Below are 17620 nucleotides of genomic sequence, written 5' to 3' on the forward strand. Positions count from 1 at the left end.
CACTTTAATTACAAACTTAACATTTGTAAATACCAAGAATATGTTAAAACTGTGTCATCTATTTATAACTCTAAAAGATTTTAACTAGCTATCGCAGATAGATTTTCACAAAGAAATAGTGGATCGCCTCCTGTGAAAGGCTGGAAGTTTAGAATTGCTGCAGGAAACTTGTAAAGGAATTAATGGGGGGGGAAAAAAAAAAACCCATAACATGTTTGCTCTCAGTTCTGGTAGGCCACAGCTCCTCCAGGAACACAGGTTAAGGGCTTTCCTTTCCTAAAATGAGCGTCAGCTGAGCTGTTTGAGCAAGCCCTCCCACCCTTTCACGTTGCCGGAGGTATCTCAGTAAAAGAAGTTGTACGCTTATGGTTTTGGCTGCGTTCTACTTTCTCTGCTGGGGTAGTTGTGTCTACGGCAGAGCGTTTCCTGGCATACATGTTTTTATTTGGAGGTGTCATTACTTTTTTCTCCCACTCTCCCATTCATTATAGTTACATTCACACTTCTGTTTCTTGCAGTTTTTATAACAAATAATGTTCTATATGTGGTGAATACTTTGTCAAGTATATCACAGTCTTATATTCCCTGTAAACTTTGGGCATTTTAAACCAACGAAAAAACTAATTGGGTGTGCAAGCTATGGCCGTTTTTTAGAAAATATGGAAAGCAGCTACACACAAAAACATTGTCAAATCACAAATTAAAACTAAGGGAGGTGTTTATGCTATTCTCCTTAAACATGGAGAGTTTGTTACAGGGGAACTCCAGTGACTTGAAACAGGTGCTTGCAAAGAGCAGCTGAGCTTGTGCACACCGACTTTTTCTCTCCCTCGCACTGTCACAGTTGCATCCAGCCCTGAAGGTCTCATCTCCCTTGTATGGACAGTTTGGGCTAAGTTTTGTCTCTAAAGCCTTTCAGTGCAAAAACCTCAGAGCTAAATTGCCATTTGACTCTGGTTTATTTGGCTGCCTGGGTTGGGGTAGAGGGTTGTAGTACATGAAGAAGGATGGAAGCTGAAGTTTGTGTTGCTGTGCTGCAATAAGGGTGCAATACGTGGATAGATCCAGAGACGCTGTGCTTCTGCTCCATCTGCGTGGTTTTTCTGAGTGGCTAGAAGAGCTGAGAAAGGCATTAATGACAAACCCTTGTTTCAGATATTTTGCTCTAGGCGTTACTCGTCTCGGCTGTGAAAACATTCTCTGGCAGAATTGGTCTGTCTGTGTTTGATTTATTTAAATCATGGTTAAAAAACATGACAAATCCAAATATTTGGAACAAGGTGCTGTTTCAGGGTTTGTATAGTTATTTGTAGCACAGTGAGCTGGCCTGTATTTATTTCACTAATATGCTTAAAATATGTTTTAAATGAGAAGAAAATAGCAATACAGCCTAAAGTTAAAACCTTTTCAGTGCACACAGTTTACATTTAGTATTTTTATGTGCTATGTATTCATTAACTTAATACAAAAACACCATCTGTATAAAAAAGATCAAATAAAATAACTGCTGTTTTTTTGCTCATAATGAACAAAGTAGTTGCCAGATAGCATACCGCAGGATGAGCAAACTCCTTCCCCCTCCTTCCCCTACCTTTGGCATCAGGGATACAAGCTTCCTCTTTGCTCTCTCCTTGCCAGTTAGAAGTGTGTGCTATTAGGCAGGACTATTTTTTGCTGAGGAGCAGCTGTTTTTGTATTTTTGAGCTATGCTTAACTGCCTGATTGTATTTGATAACTCTGTTATCTATACTCAGAGAGGTGGGGGGATAATTCCTCAAGAGAGAAGATGCTATAAGGCACTGCAGCCCGACGTGTTTGTGCTAGAAGCTCACTTCAAACAGTCTGAAGGCTGTATGCTGTTTTCCCCATGTCTTATTCTGAAGTCTTTCTAATTCTCCTATCCCTTTTACTTCTTATCTGCTCTGCTTTTTTTACTCCTTATTTTTTCCTGTGGGTTTTTTTTTTTTTTGGTCTCTTTAGGGAGGATTGTTTTGGATTTTTTTTTTTTTTTTGCCCCCCCCCGGTGTTAGGGCTCCTTTTGATGGCTTATCTGTGACCAATGCTGGGCCACTTAGCTGTAGTTCAGACCGGTGTCTTGATAACTAGAAACACTGTAAAAGCAATGTATGCTGGTTTAAATGGGATATAGGGAGAGGACCAGAGAAGGGCTTGTGGGCACCTCTGGAGTTTCAGGGAGATGTGAGAAGCAATGACACAGCATCTCTCCCTTCTTCCTTGCTCTTGCCTTCATCTCCATCTCTACTTTCTTCCCTAATTGATAAGCAATTGATAAGTCTGGTTTAGTTGCAGTGAAGGCTTTAGATTATGGCTCAGACCCCATTACTTATGGGGGGAGGGGACCGAAAAAGTGGTTCAAATTGGCTTTCAGTTCAGTACCCGCCAGAAAATGCACTGACTTATGGGACCATTGTAGGTGCCAGGAGACCTGCGCATTAAATTGTGTCCATAAAGGTCTTGTCATGGGTGAAGCAAGTGTCACCAGCTGGAGGAGAAGCCCTGCTTAGGCTGTCCTGTGAGAGTTGCACTTGGTGGCTCTACTGGAGCTCACCAGAGCAGGACTGTTTGGAGGATTAACTTTACAGAAGTTCCTCAGTGTTTAATCTGCAGCAGTTGCTGAACTTCCCATGTTTGGCATGGGAAGTCCTTCTGCTCTGTCCTTGCTTTCCTAATCCCAAATGAGTATTGATGTGGACAGCAGGGTTGGAAAATACTGATTTAGGACATAAAAGATAGCTTATTTGCTATCTTGAGGAGCCAGGATCTTGGAATTTTGCAGTGGATCTTGCGCATTTGTGCGCTGCGCTTTCAGGTTAATACAGGAGGGAGTAAGAATCAACTCTTTTTCAAATTTCAGATAATTATTAAGTAACTTATTCTAAAATTAAATTTGCATTTTTAAAGGAAAGCTATTAGCTTTGAAATGTTTCAATTAGTAATACTTTTCATCTTCAAAATGCTTTCAGATCACCTGTGAGCACCTCCAAAGAGGTACTGTGCCAGGTTGTGGCTAATTACAAGAACTGCTTATTAGCATCATAATTGGGTAGCTTTGGCTCCCTCAAATAATAAAAAACCTACTTGCACAAAATCAATGTCTGTGAAGTATATAAGAAGAATTCTAAAAGAAAAGCATTTATTAAGCGAGAATCATAAATGATTGGCATGTAGATATCTGAGCAGTTATGATTGCAGTATCTCAATTCTATAGCTGTTTTGTTGTTACTTACCTTTTTGCCTCAAAATCTAAACAGGAGCATAGAATGACAGGTGTAAAATAATACACTCTTTTTGTTTGCATGTTAATATGGATGGCATGCTAGAAAATTAAGATCTCCAGATCTCTCTGAACTTTTCTGCTATCTCCAATAACTGCAATGCGGCCTAGATCTGAAGACAAAAAAAAAAAACCCATACCTCCAGTATTTTTGAGGATACTGTTGTCAGGTGACTTTCTTTTAGTTTTTAGCCTGCCCTTTACTCATAACTGCTTCTCAGGGCTGTCACCCAGTTTCAGAGCAGCTCGCGTTGCTGCTGCTAGCTGCTCCACAGACCTATCTCCTACCTGAGGCTTTAAATTCCTCAAGCGTTGCCTATTAGTTTGTCCTGCCAGTTGATAGTACTAGATAGGAAGTATGGTTGCTCTTTATGGTATCGGAGGAGCAGTAGTATGTCAGTAATATTTTGACAAAGCCCCTGTCCACTCCTGAGATGTGTACTCAGAAGTACAAATAAGAGGGTCTGATACCGAAAGCAGGCGTTCTGTGCTAACCCAAAATGTTCAGGGACTCAGTTTCTGAAAGTGGAACGGCGTTTTCACAAGGGTTCAAATCCTTCCTTACATGTAGGAGCTCCCCACATGAGAGTAACGTACCAGATTTTCAGAGGTCTGTGCTCAGGGAAAGAAGTTCCTAGTGGATGAGAGAGGAAAGTTGTTCGGGCACCTCCCCATCTACTACTGCAAATCTCGGGGCTGAGTCGCACCATCAGGCTTGAGGCAGTCTTAACAGCTCACTGCTGCCAAAAAAGCTAATCCAGCAGAAAGCTGGTGGAAAAAAGGGAATAGTTTTTTGCTGGGTTAGCAAGGCCAGTCGGCCTCTGCTGCGATCAGGTAGGTAGCAGGGGGACAGGAATGACGGCTGGAGCGGGGGCCGGTGGAGTGGGATGTCCCCTTGGCGGGGGGAGAGCGCCGCTAGGACAGCTCAGCCTGCAGCTGTGACTTCTCCCTTTGGTTTGCAGCGCTGGTGTCTGGTATCTGTCATCTTCTTAAAAACCTGCACCTTGTTTTGCATGTTTTTTAGAATTCAACTGAAGGCATTTACGGAGGATGATGGAGTGGCTTGAGTTCCTGCCGGGTGATACTCGATTGTGTGCCCCACCTTCATCTCTTTTTAAGTTTTTTCCGTGCACTCAGAGTGACTGTAGGGCACAGTCGTATTAGTTAAACATGTACGTTGATGGCTGCAGTATCAGTGGAAGCAAAGGCTTCAGTGCTGACTTGCTGTGTATTTGCTATGTATTTACTTTTGGGCCTACCCAGTGGGATATGAGACTGAACTTGTCCTGCTCTTATTCGAGCCTCGGTATGCTTACTGTGCACATTTGTGCAATTGCTGAGAAGGAAAAAAGAAAAAAAAGGAAGAAAAAAAAGATCACTACAATAGACTCGTAAACCTGAGCAGCTCTAGGGGCTTTCGCTGCAGAAAAATAAAAGGAGTCTGTCGCTGTGGCTCTGGGAGTCTGCAGTCTGCGGCTCGCCGCCGCTGTGCCCTGGCAGCGCCGGAGCAGGGTCCTGCCTGAGGATCGCGCCGCGGTACGGTTTGGACGGCGGTCAGTCCTCTCCCCCACGGCCTGCGGCCCAATCCCTTCCCCCCCCTGCTTTCCCAGAGGGTTTATTCTTGAAAAATGCCTCTCAAACAGCTGCCCAGAGCGCAGGCGAGCACTTTCAGGTAGCGTGCCTCTTCTACGCAGTAGTCCCAGGCACCGGAGCCAGATCGGCCGAGCTGAACGTTTGCCCAGCTCCTCCGTAGCATCCACCCCCGAGGTAAAACGCGCTCGCTTCGGGTTATCTACGTGGGCTGCAAGTGTCGTACCGGAGTCACAGCTGGTTACTGGCAGGTTGCAGAGAGCCTGCTTTCGGTTATAGCTGCACCCTGATTTGCGTATTGTTCCTTGGAAAGAGAAGTCGTGTCGCTTGGCTTCAGGTACTGGTTGCATACTTCTGTTAGTTGTTACTCACATTTGTGCACGCTTGTGGTAATAAATACATACCTATTTATATGCGAGACGCTGAGGAGCTGTTTGGAAAGAATCGAGGATGAAAGGTCCGAAACAGTTTGCTAGAAAGAAAGGGCTTCACTGTCAAGTAATTGATATGGTTTTTTGCCGTTGGCCCCTCGGTCTTACTGCTACGGTGATTTTAAAATCTCATGGGCAAAACTGGACGGTGAACCAACAAGGAATTCAGTACTTGATTTTTTGTTACAGACAAAAAAATCTATGTCGAGTCGTCCCTGCTTTTTCTCTTAGCGCTTCCTTTTATGCAAGTCTGTCTGCAGAGGAGACAGACGGGGGCAAAACTTGGAGAAAAGATACCATCTAATCCCGTCGCCTGCCAAGGAGAAAATGCCTGGGCGGGAGGAACGTGTGCGCTCCCGTCATGTGTTGTTTGTGGTAGCACAGCTTTATTATTTGCCAACCAAACAGATGTTAAAAACAGAAGACAAATAGTGGAGAATACGTCAGTTCAAACCGCACAGTGGCTGTTTAAAATAAGGCTTCTCTGATAAACAGCATCTCTGAAAGGTCATTCGCTATTTTAGTCGTTTTACTGCAGGCTCTTGCTAATTGATTTAAAACTCTGCTTGAGAGGTCGGATTCGTTTCTTGGTTTTTTTCCCCCCCCCCAGATGTTAGAGGGGGAGAAGCGTTAGCTGTGCTGTGAGGCTGGGCAGCCTTTTCAGGCGATGACTACGTGTGTTAAAAGAACTGATGGCAGAAACGTTACCGGGGTGTGTTCTTGCTGCGCGCAGCTGGGCAGCGGTGGGTGCGTACAGCGCGCGGCCCGCTGGCGCGCACAGCATCTGCACTGGCGTCTGTTTTGAAGCTTGCTTGAATTTTTAAAAAGTTTATGAATGTCTCCAGCTTGAAGTTCTGCTTCTTTCAAAACAGACACTGTCTCGAGAAGCATATTCCTTCAGATACCGTTGTACTTCACCTGTTTAATTAATTTTACTGAAAGAAAAAGCAGGAAAGCGTGAGGTGGCTGAATAAGCCAGCAAACTAATGAATTTTTTATTTAGAAAACATTAATAGTATTTAGCAAAGCCTTTAAGTGTGCCTGACGTGCATCCCCATCTTGTAAAGCACCAGTTTATCTTTGGTGCAGTGCATTTTTCTCGTTGCCTTTGCTGAGATTCAGGTGAAGAGTGAAGTTAAGAATATGCTTAACAGTTCTGTAGAACTAGGTGGAAGATAAACACCGGCTTTAGTGCGCTGCTAAGTATGTGTTTATTGATAAAGCTAGGATTAGTAACAGCAGATAACTTTTTTTACTTTTCAAAATACTCATGTTTCCTAATTTTATATAAAATGCTTTCAGCAATTGAACTTGTAACCTAATTTGATTCAGCTGAGGGGTGAAAATGTTAAGTGCCAAGGAAAAAAGTAAAGGGTTTTTTTGTTTTTGTTTTTTTTTTTTTGTTTAGCTAGTTTGTACTTGAATATTGGTTTGTAATGAATCATCCACTTTGTATTTCTCATTAGATCACAGAGTCTGGAGTCAGAAGGTTTTAAATCTTGCTCTTAATTCATATAAGACGAACAAGGCTTCTCTATGTGTAAAAGCTAATCTTGAGTAAAGTAGGAGATATTTGTAAAGAGAATAGATAGCCCAGATAAATTGCAGGTTCAGAGTAGCTGCTGCCTTGTACTTAATCTTTGCTGAGAGTAGATTAGGAAATGAAGTTAAATCAGAAAAGCGTGGTTTCATTTCGGAGTTGGCATTCCAGGGTAACACCATGTGTAAAAAAAAAAAAATAATAATAAAATAAAAATAAAAAATAAAAATAAAAAAGTTGCTTGCCAGTTCATGGCATATTAGGTTGCCAAATCTGTGAATTGTTACCAGACCCTTTCATTGGCATGCAGTGAGTTTTTATCAGTGAGTATTTCAGAAATGCTTTGAAATACTCTCGTTGAAGTATTTCATAAGTGCCAAGTGCTGTTTTAAATTTCTACACAGGAATTTTCTCATGCTTTTTTTAACCAAACCTAGAATCATCTGCAGAGAAATCTTCCATATTCTCTGTGATGTTATCCTATCACGCTGCAAATAGTTTCACTGCTGGTTCCCTCTAGCTTCACAGAAACAGATGTTGCTCTCAATTTTGAGAGGGACGTGCTATGTCCTTAAAATGGCAATTGCCGAAGGGCTCATTGGATGTTATATTGGTCCAGAATATGTTTAAAAAAAATGGAGATCAGACTACAGAAACTCTCGTAGGCTCAAAGCAGCTAAAGGCGCATAGCCCACATTGTACGCTGTTGTGAAGTACAGAAGGTGGAACTTGTCATCCTGAAACACGTTTCTTTAAGGCCTTCCTCCTTTGGCAGATTGCTTTCTATTTTTCTGCAAGAGGTCGGGATCCCACAGTCAGCGTCTATAGCCTCCTGAAGTCTGAACGGCCTCAAAAGGCTGTGCGTGTTCTCTCTGCGTTTGGCCTGGGGTAAGTAGGACATTTTTGCCTAGACCGTGTACAGCACTATGACGGTGGTAGGCGTATTCGCCTCTTGTATCCTAGATATGCTGCCTTGTGGTTCCTGCTGTGGTAGCCGCAGGCGGCGGTTTGGCAATGCAGATGTCACATGACAGGGATGCTCAGCCTTGCAGATTTATGAGATTTGTTTTTTGATTAAAACCCGTCATTGTTTCACATATTCTGAAATTAGTTTGTATTTTAAGCCTGATGATGATCATCTGGTTGAATTAGGTGCTTTATAAATAGGTAGGAAGTTAAGTCTTTAAAATGCCCTGTCGTGAAATAAATCCACTGAGGGAAAGTGTATGTCAACTGAGGTCCTCGTGCTTTGTTCAGGGAAGGCATTTTTGACATTGCTGTGCAGAAGTAAAATGATACGTTGATACCAAGACAAAGTAAACAGAATAATTTGTGGAACTCTAATTAGTTGTTAGTTTGAGCTGCTCTAGTTGTGGCATGTTTTAATCGTCAGAAGGTTTTGGGCTGGTCCAGAGAGGGTTTATAGGTGCAGTGACAGAAGGATGTGACTGAAAGATGGGCTTATTTTTGGAAACATAATTATAACAGCATCATTTTACTTTTCCGTTAAGTGTTGCCCAAGGATTGTCGTGTTTCTAATGTTGCTATTAATGTCTTCTTAAATGTCAAATTCAAATGGCTGATGGTGATCATCTCATATCATATTGCTAAATATATCCGTGCTGCTGAGAACATATGATGTAAATGTTATGCCAGAACCTCTATATATGCACATTGGAAGTCGTCTTATGCTAAATAGCTGCTATCACATACATACTTAACGGTTTTCCTAAGTGGTACCCAAAACAGCTTGAAACTTTTTTTCCCTGAGGAGGCCCTTTTATTATATTATTTTAAAATGACCTGTGATAGGGAGGAACTTGCTTCCGAATCAGTGACACTAAATGGTGTGAGTAAGAAACTGCGTAAGTATCTGCACTGATGAACTGAAAGTCAAAATAATTTCCTCCTGTTAGTCTGTGAGATCAGCAAGGTGCATTTCGCTGCCACCTAGTATCTAGCAGTCAGAAGAAGGAAAAATGTTGTAGTGAGAACCCTGGTAAAACTTTATGATATACAGAAGAAGAGTAAGTTCACCCTTCTGTTCTGAAAAATTTCAATACAGTTTCCAGTAATGATGATAAATAGCCCTTCATTTTCTCTTTACTGAGTCATTTTGGAAATGAGAAGTCACTTTAAGATAGAAACGCATTCTTATAGTCATTAAATTGTTTGGCTGGTCAAGCCGAGTCACATGTGAAAGTCCACAGTGCGTGGCTTAAGTAGCGATCAGTTTACTACTTCTTGGAAGTAGGGTGTGCAACGTTTTCCTCTGATGTCTTCTGCAATTACATGGGTTGAACCTCTTTGAACTGTACAAAGTTTATAATCCGGTCTTGAATATCAGGTACTTACTGGAGTTGTTCTTTCAACTTTCCTTTGTAAGAAGGGGTTAAAAATCACCTGTAGTTTCACTGTGTAAGCATGATTGCAGAGGTAACTGAAAAATGAGTTGATGTCTTGTTGCTACTGAAAGTGGTTGTTAGAAACTGTGGAGATAACATGCCAGGGGAATGAGCTTTAGCCTTTACAATGGTTTTGTGATGTTTTCAATGGCCTTTAGTATCTGCCATTCCGCTTTTTTCGCACTTCAAAAGCAAGGTCTTGAAATTTTAGAGTTATAAATATATTTATTATGTTCACTCACATCTGTGAAAAAAGATGCGTCTGACTTCTGGCGCATGAATACATAATTGGGGGATTTCAAAGTGTTTGTGTCTTGTTCGAACAGCAAAGCTTTGGATATCAAATGTGCAATTTTGAAGAAAGGAGGGATGCCATTTGTTTTTATTAAGCTGGGATTTGAATGTCTGAAGAAAGCATTGGGGGAGGCATTTCTTTTGAAATGGAAGCAATATTCTTCATTTGCGATGTTAAAAATATTAGTTTTGGCATAGTTGCATTCTTTATAAATAAACATAGGAATCTGTGCCTAAAAGAAATGTGTTTATTTTCCATGTTGACTTATAAATTGGGTAGGATTTTTTTTTGTTATTCTCGCTTTTATGAGGGGTTTTTATGTAACAGCAAAACCAGAATTGAATGTACCGCTTTAAATGTGCTGTCATTTCTCTGTGATGGAAATGCCGATGTATCAATTCAAGAATATCAGTGCATTCAAAACTCTTCATTCTACTATAAGTTAGTAAAAATGCAAAGAAAATCAGTGAGTGATATTTTTCAGGCAAGAAACTGTGGAGCAAGGTTTAAGATCATCTCTGCAAGTTGACCACAGAAAAAGGAGGAGAAAAAAAAAAAAAAAGAGAGAACTGAGAACTATGTCTTTAGCTCCCTTTCACATTTCTCTTGTTGAATAAACATTTTCCCATCTTTTGTGCAGTCTTCCATCCTTGTCCGTTCGGCTAACCGCTGCATTCCAAATCCCAAACCTTGTACAAGTAAGCTATTATATTCCTGAGAAACATGAAATGCACTTTCCAGGGAAGATAAAGGCTGAGGCCAACTTAAATTTATAAATGCCAACGTCCTTGCATGATTTTAGATGCAGTGTACAATAAATGCAGATTATAGAACAGAAGTTTCTGATTTTAGACCTGTCTTACATGCTGACTGATCCTTTTTCATCACAAGAAATCTCGTATGTTCTGCAATTTCAGTATCTGACCCTGAGGCGTTTTGTACTCTTTTCTCTAATGATGCTTCTAAAGTGGCATTTGGGGAAACCTTAGGGAATACTGGGAAATCATGTTCATAAAGGTTGTTCTTGAGTACAGGATGTGTCAAGAATTAGTTCCTTTTTGATGGGCTGTGTATGGTTATAAGGAAGTTGTATCCTGCGTTTAGTGAGGTAAAAAGCCAGTGACGTCGTCTTCGTTCAGTAATAGTGGTCTTTTGCTATAGAATTAAATGAAGAATTCAGTAAAATGTCTTCTAACTCAGGCTTACCGTTTCAGTGAATTTTGTGTTCATGTTAAATAAAATTATTGCTAAGTGTGTTTGGTTTTAAGGATGGCTTTATAAGGGCAACATTGGAATTGTTTAGATGATTCTGGTTTGGATGTCTTGTATTTCAGTGTAAGCATGAGGACGTTTGTTTTGTTATGAGGAAGTATTTCAAGAAGTAAATAACGCTGGAGGAGGACAAGCTAGTGATGGAGAAATTGGCAAATACGGAGAGGTGTAAACAGCAGAAAAAGAGAGCTATTTAAAGCGGTATAAAGCTAGTAATAACAATAGAAATAAGGAAAAATCTCACAGTATATGTTAGAAAAATATATAGATTTCAGAATAAAATCAGTGCAGCTTATGCTGTCTCTTTCTCTGGGCAAGTTATGTAAGTCCTAGAATTTTTTAAAGCAAGCTGCACGCAGCACTGAGAAATAACACATACAGAGGGAAGGAGAGGAGATGGATAATCTAGTAAACGTCTTTTCTATCTCTGACTTGCAGCTGTAGCCTGTAAGTGAGATTCAGTTGAACATGAGACATGGGCCTCAGATTTAAGTGCAGCATGATTCACCCTGTCCTTCTAAACTGCACATCTGGAGTAGCTCTGGGCACCTGCTGGCACTCCTCGCTTATGGTCACTGGATCGTATTAGGACATTCAATAACTTCTTGACGTGGATTTTCTGCAAAACTTTGGGTGATGATCTTGAGGAGTGGGGGAGAGTTAACCTAATGCTAGAGAAGACAGCGCACGCCCGGAAATGTTTGAGAACCCTTGCACTAGAAGAAGTTGCACGGTCCCAGTGCAGACCTTGTCACGCCTGCATCTCATGGTGGGAAATGCAGTCACTGGCAGCTGCCCTGTGCAGGTGGAACGCAAAGAGGGCTTCTCTGGGCAGCTTCATAGGATTTGCAGGCAGGAGGGTCTGAAAAGCCGGTCTTTCATCTTTCTGAGCTTTCTCTCCGCTGCCAAGATTACACCTCTGAAAGCCCCACAGAGATATTTGCTGCTGCTCTTGATATTGTTAATATTAAATATTTAAATTAAGTATAAAATATTAATATTTTAGTAGTCACACAAGTCCCTGCACATCGTTAGAGCCTCTCTGTACTAAGCACTTTTCAACAACATAGAGAGACGCAGCCCCTGTCCTGAAGAGCGTGTAATGTAAAAGGAAGGATACATGAAAAACGGGGAAGGATGACTCTGTCACACGTATGTATGTGTATATATTTTAAATAACATATTTTGATTTTATATCAGGAGTAAAATGTCAAATGCTCCTACTTTCTCTTTAACCTAGATACTGTTGGTGGGTTGATGTGGAGCAAGAAACTGCAAATAGATGCGGGTTTGCATTTCCTTGCCCTTCCTTCATGCTTTTGTACGTTTCTGCAATTTATGAAAGCTTATAGTTTTTGTTTTCAGTTTTTAAGAAATAATTTGAGATGCAATCCTCAAAAAGGTTAAGGAGAATGGAATTTATAGGCCGCATTCCTGGCTGCTCTCAGGGCTCCTGAACAACTTTTATAAATAGCCTTTGTATTCTCCCACTTCAGGATGCAAACAGAGCCGGTCATAAAATTCAGCTTGAAGAAGCTTGGAGATTGCCAGAGGCTGCCAGGGCATAACAGCGTCTGGACCAGGGTTGCCTGCCACCAGTCATGTCTTATATTTTATCAGTAGTCTTATATTTTACTCTCTAGAGGTTGTCCCCATGCGAGAAAAAAAGCCTTTTGTACTTAAATTTTACTGACCTTAGTCAAATTGACTACAGTCTAAATTCATTCCAGATCTGGGATCCAGATATATTGTAATTGTTTGAAAACAGATGCTGCTTTAAATTAGCACATTTAACCACTGGAAATAAAATGTCATTGTCTGCTGGTCAAGTGGCAGTTTGGATGACTTAGGAAAAGGATACAGAGTAAACGGCTCCAAGGGGCCTCTCTGCTGCTCCCTTTGTGGGTTTGCTGTACTGGAGATGCCGTGGGTGAAAGGCACAAATAGGAGGATTTTGTGACGGGATGGTCCTGTAAACCAGCTCGTGGTAATGAGCTCTAAGGGGGGATGGGGAGCCCCGTCCAGGCGCGGATCAGGGTGTTCAGACAGAAGTTTGGCTGTGGTTGCTTGCGGTTGCAGCGACCAAGAAGGAATTTTGTTGTTTAGGCTAGATTATCTGAAGCCAGCCAGGTTGTTCCAGTTTCTTCCTAGCGTCAGCTGAGCAGAAGCAGCTCTGGGAAGATGAATTCTTTAATTTTAATGACTTGTTAGGATGATTGCAGTCCCTAAGGCGCAGGGCCCAGCAGTGTGCTCTGATGACCAAGAATCTGCTTTCAGAGAACAATTACGTCCTTCATTCATAGCGATACAGCCACGGTATGTACGCGATAGACATCTATAGACAAACCGCAGGAAGAAATGCCATAGGCTGGCAGAGCGTGAGCCTTGGGAAGAGAGCAGAGGCTTTGACCTTCAGTAGCATGTCTCCCCTAAAAGAGCACCTAACTCTCCAAAGCAGGGGGAACCTGGGATGGGGGCAACTCGCACCGCTGATGCGTAGAGTTAGATAGATGGCGTAAAATCGTAATTTACGGTCTTCTGCGTAATCATGAGCCAAGCATGTGCTTTTCTTTTGTGTCTTAGCCGGTGACACTGTTTTCGTGACTTGGTTATCCAGCGCAGATACTCTTGTTTCTACTTCTCTGTGTGTGGCTTTCTCTGAAAGCTTGGTACTTCAGCATCTCCTTGCTTGGGATTCCTTAGTTATAGAACATCTATTTCCCCCCCCTCCTCCTGTTATAAATTAAAAAGAACGAAACATACTGCTGCATAAATTTAACAAGAATAACACCGTGATTGAACTTGTTTCTTTTCAAGTTGTTACTTCAGTGCTCTCAGCTATTGATCAGGCTCCCCAGCCTATTAACAGACAGGTTTGTCTTGTGTGGCCCTCCGGGCTCTTTGTTTTGGGTAGAAAGAGGCTCATTCCGTGAATACGTCTGGCCTTTCTGCATGCACTTTTCAATTTTTTTTTTTCCCTGGCTCGTTTTCTTCCAATAACCTTGATCTGTCATATCTGTGTTGAAAAAGTTTGTGATTCAAGTGATTCTGCTTTCTGTGAAGACTGAATATGAAAAAGTGACATTTTAAGTACTGTATGTCACTTTAGTTATTCACTATATATTTTCTACATATTAGTATCTCTAATATAGTCTGCGTGTTTCAATTGAGGTTTTTTTTTAAAATAATCTAAGCTTCTTTTAAGCTCAGATCAGTCATCTTGTCCTATATTTAGTAACTGTATACCGAGATCTCTTTTACATGAAGTGTATGTCAGTCTATTGTATTCTGGGTTTGTGAAGAAAGTCTCTTGCTTCATCAAAACACTAGGTTGTGTTTAAGCGCTTTGTTTCTTTGGGGCTTCTAAGCATTCCACGTGTTTCTAATCCATTTGCTTATGGTTACATGAGACCACGGTGTTTTTAGGATGTCTTACATTGACTTACATACATATAGCAAAGCTTTTATTTTTGTGGTCTCTTTTCTTACTGCCACAGGCCTTGAAATAAATCTGTGGGAATAAGGATTAAATCTGCCTGATGACAAGTGAGACTGTGATGTTTCCAAATGATGTCCTCCCGAAGAGGAGCAAGCGCAGTGCCCGCTCCGCGCAGCCAAGCACTGTGCTGTTCACACCGTCTCATTGAGGGTGTCGCTTTTCTTCTGCGCTCCCTTACTTCAGTTTCTGTGACTGATCATGATTATTTTAGAATCATTTTTAAGAACATATATGTATACAGTCCAGCTTCTCTGGCTCTCTCTATTACTCTTATTACCAGCTCTGCAGTGTCCGTCACATGTCTCTCGCTTGCTTGTTCTTCTGGTCTCTATTCAAACTAATGCTGTTACTGAGTTTTACGCTATGTAACAGAGCTCGCTGAAAGCTCATCCCTGTAATTGTTGAAATGCAAGGTGTTGACTTTCCAAAACATGATTTATACCTTGTATTGCTGCCTCCTGTGCTTTCTCCTTGGCAGAATCTTTCTCCACCCTGTTTCGCACTCCTGGCAATATATGAACTTTGTGGTCATGTATTTGCTAAATAGTTGGAACAGGGAGCTATAGAACAGTTCAAGTGAACTTTGTACTCTTGACGTTCACTCAGCCGCTAGTGCCCTAAGGGGTATCTTCTTGGAGCTTTTGTTTCCCCTTCCAAAGTTAATCAGAGACATAAAGACTATTTTGTATTGAGATCTACAACTGCTAAAAAGTGACAGAGGATCTGCACAAATCACTAAACTTCTTAGGACATATAAGACTTGGTCATCTCATTAAGTATTTATATATGCCTTCTTTTTTTTTCCTGCAGCTGTCATATTACTCAGAGGGGACACAGTGCCATATCACCAGATATACTCTTCTTTATCCCTCTGTGTGAAGCTGCAATGGAAAGCTCGATCTTTTTAGCAATCAGACATTGCAGAGCTGCTGCTGCTGCTTTCAGCTTAAGCATTTTGTAGTCTTTCAGGAAAAGCGTCTAGGTGAGCTGTTTAGATTCTGTCTGACTAAGTATAAGCTGGCTTTCATACTGTGTTATTCTTTGCAGTATCTGAAATCTGTTTTTTTTTCTTTTTTGGTGATATTTTTGTTTTGGGAGTTCTTTTTTTTTCTTTGTTAGCCTTCTAGTCTGCGTCATTAGTATTGCTTGAATCTTAACATTACGAGGCATTTCTCCTTTGTGGTCTGTTTCTTTTCCGAGTAAAGGGTTTCAGTCGTGCGAGATTAATAGTTGGGCTTTGTACGTTTTTTTTTCGTGCTTCCACTGCTGGCAGTTTGCTGTACCCTCCCGTTGTTATGGTGCGCAGTGCCATTGTAGCCTAGATTATGTTGGCAGTGTATGCGTTGCTCTTCTGGCATCTGGGTCACCATGCATTGAAATAGTGCTAAGCTTCAATATATCCCAGAGAGCACTTTCTGACCCTAATGGAGACTTGCAAGTACAGATCTTGGAACTTTGCTGCAAAAAGGAGCTAAATTTGTCTTCTGGCAACATCTGTATTTGCTGAAGAACTTTTTTTTTTTTTAAACTTGTCCACATACGGTGAAAGACTTAATACTACGTTTTCTATATTCTTTAGCTTTTGGGGGTCAGTGTAAAGCTATGTTCTGTTTTTCCTTTACTATTCTGTATCGAATCTTGTGGCTTTTCTATTTCATGAATGATTCTTATCCATATTTTGGGTCTTTCCTAGACTTGTTTTAGAAAGCTTGTGGAGTGCATGAGAGGACGTGTATGCAGGGCTCAGTATGCTACCACAGCTTCTCATGATGTGAGTTCAAAATGAGTGAGGTTTACTTACACTTCCTTAACTTTGCTTTGGGTCAGGAAAAGGCTGCTTGCTTCTGTCTGAAGAACTTTTGTACGTCAGTAAGACTCTGTCCCAGGACTGGAATTCATTCACTGCTACAGGTCTTCGCCGATCTTTTTGATTTTTTTTTTTTTTTATTCTGTATGTTTGAAATACTCTATTTCAGCTTCTATTGTTCTATTCAGTATTGCTCCCGAATCTTCCTGGTAAGCTGCAAACAAGAAATTTTGACCGTATTTTTATCAGCGACCTCTGTATTTCCAGCTACTGTCATGATGAAATGCGCCCGTTCAGTTCATTTGCTGTGCCCTTAACTTCTGTGTGTTCTCTAACGTTGCCGCCAGAATTTACTTTTTATTGTGTTTTTTTTTTCAAATTTGGCCAAAATCTGAGTATTTCTGTACTCAAGGGCATTTTCATGTGTATGAGGATGATCCTTTGACTTCTTAGTTTTTGAATTTTTATTTGAATGATTTTCTTTTATTTTGATGAATGAGACCCTGCTTTGTGTAGAAAATTCTTCAAGTAGCTTTTCTGAGAAATTCACACTAAAATGCATCTACATGAGAGAATATCTCCGAGTAAGCCGAAATAACGTTGCATAGAGGGAAATCCTTGTCAGAGAAGCCTGTGGAGAAAGTATTATATATGAAATTGCGACAGTTTCAGTTGTCAGCCCTTTTGAAGAGAAAGAAAAAGGTAAGGTCACAAAATAAAGAAAATAAGCATCAGCAATTGTTATCTGAACTGGCTGTATTGATTTCACTTCCCCCCACCCTCTTGGATCAGAAATGTTGAGACTGGCCGTGATACAGAAATTGTTACGGAGTTTTACCTGAGCCGTTACTGATTCTGAAAATTTATTTCTAGAGTTGTTCTCTAGATCTGTTTCAGTGTTTGAGTCATTCAGTTTTCTGATCTGCCTATATGTGGGTGAAATTAAATTAATGTGACTTGAAAATGTGCTTAAAATGAAGCACATGAATGAATTAGGTCCTATGTTCTGGACACAGAAGACTTCAGTGACTCCTTGGCAAGAATCTTAGCCCTAGAGAGCTAAATAACTTCATGCTCGTTAAAACTGGGAATCATAAATTGACCTTTGACAGTAGATTCTGTAGTCATTTGACTGGATTTAAAACACTGCAAATAAAATGCAATGCTTTAGATGCTGGTGCAGCTCATACGAAGTCGTGAAAGAAAAGCTTGTCTCTCTCCATGTAAGAAATTTTCCCTCCCACTGTTGCTCCTACGCATCGAGCTGCACGGGTGTAGAAACAAGTGACGTTACCGGTGTAGGTGAAACCGCAGGGACCATTGTTACTTTAACTAGTGCGACTAAAACATGCTCTGAACAAGGCGAGAGGGCGATAGTCTTGAAACCTCTCCTAGCTGCCCCTTTCCCAGCAATGCAGTCACTAGTGGGAAACGTTACCCCAAAAACCTGGTGGATAAAGCAGCCTTTAAGATCCTGGTTGGCTGC

The 17620-nt window shown here is 41.0% G+C and overlaps 1 protein-coding gene across 14 annotated transcripts in view; it reads left to right on the forward strand.

The window, feature by feature from the left end:
• Window positions 1-17620, forward strand: part of TENM3 (teneurin transmembrane protein 3) — a 1330030-nt gene that overhangs the window by 1097815 nt on the left and 214595 nt on the right. The window contains exon 1 of one of the 14 annotated variants that reach the window (XM_068942572.1): window positions 7567-7744. The exons of the other annotated variants lie outside the window; for them this stretch is intronic. The gene's annotated coding sequence lies outside the window, so the exon portion shown is untranslated. Of the gene's footprint in view, window positions 1-7566; window positions 7745-17620 lie in introns of those variants that run through there. 14 annotated transcript variants of the gene reach the window in all.

This window comes from Struthio camelus, chromosome 4 (assembly GCF_040807025.1).
Source record: "Struthio camelus isolate bStrCam1 chromosome 4, bStrCam1.hap1, whole genome shotgun sequence".
In the NCBI taxonomy this organism is placed as follows: Eukaryota; Metazoa; Chordata; class Aves; order Struthioniformes; family Struthionidae; genus Struthio; species Struthio camelus.